At 53.6% G+C, this 1,151-nt stretch overlaps 1 pseudogene; it reads right to left on the bottom strand.

Moving 5' to 3' along the window:
* LOC101641481 overlaps window positions 1–712 on the bottom strand; it is a 6,308-nt pseudogene extending 5,596 nt beyond the window's left edge.
* Window positions 713–1,151: the final 439 nt, after the last annotated feature.

The following is a 1,151-nucleotide window of genomic DNA, read 5'->3' as shown; positions in this document are numbered from 1 at the left end:
GAAGCAGGGCACTGGAACATTTCTTCAGGGGCTTTGGCAGGGAGAACTGGGGCTGGCAGCGGGGTGGCTGTAGACCAGGATGGTGCGGACCACTTGCGGGCCGGGATGGTCTGTATGTTGTCAGTGACAGGCAGCTCTGTCTTCTGCTGGATGAGGCTGAAGAAGCCTTCCAGGTTGAAGGTGGAGCAGGAGGCAGTCTCCAGGTGGTAGGGGCAGCTGCACAATTCTTAGGGGTCAGAGGTCAGGCCTGACAGGCGGTGTCATCGTACACCACCATCAGGGCGAACTCATGGTTCTTGCAGATCTTGTGTTTGGTCTGAACGAACATCTCGATGATCATCTGGGAGACGTTGAATGACTCCAGTTTGGGGAGGGACATTTCCTCTGACAGGTCTAGGCAGATGATCACTTTCTCTGGACAGGTGACCCTCGGTGTCTGCACCTGGTCCTCGGGCTGGCGGAGGCACCTGCCAGGGCTTGGGACCAGCACCTGGTGGGTTAGGGGTCCCATCATCAGCACTGGCAGCCTCACCCTCGCCCTCACTGCGACTGCCCACAGGTGCCCTGTCCTTGGCACCTTTTGTGTTGCCCAAGGCTCCACTGACTGCTCTTCCTCTTCCTCCTCCTCAGTGGGGCTGCTGGGCTCCTCAACTTCCGTCCTTCCTGTGTGAGGAAGCCTAAGCTGCTCCATGTCGGCCTGGGAAGCAGCCATCTTGCAGGCAGAAAAGTGTGCAAGCCTTCTTTAGCCTGTTGGCCTCCGTACAGATCTGAACTTCATCAACTGAAGTTTGGTGCATTGCCTTTCTCAGGACAAAGTGGCCTTAGAGATTCCCAGAGGTCTTTTACCTTCCTGCTCCACTGCAATTGCCAGGTCAAAATGTACAGGAAGAGCTCACTCTATTAAGTTTTGCCTTGAGTGTGTGGCATGTGGTGGGAGAACTGTGCATTTGACATGACTTATTTTTTCATGATGTGATTAGTATCTCAGATAAGTTACTATCCAAATTCACTGCCATCGAGTTGGTTCGACTCATAGCAACCCTACAGGGCGGAATAGAACTGCCCCATGGGTTTCCGTGACTAAATGTTTATGGGAGCAGAAAACCTCACCTTCTCCCTCGGAGCAATTGGAGATTAGAACTGCTGACTTT

Source organism: Echinops telfairi, unplaced genomic scaffold (assembly GCF_000313985.2).
Source record: "Echinops telfairi isolate 266 unplaced genomic scaffold, ASM31398v2 ScPeMD7_18;HRSCAF=68, whole genome shotgun sequence".
NCBI lineage: Eukaryota > Metazoa > Chordata > Mammalia > Afrosoricida > Tenrecidae > Echinops > Echinops telfairi.
This window is presented reverse-complemented; position numbering and strand designations above follow the sequence as displayed.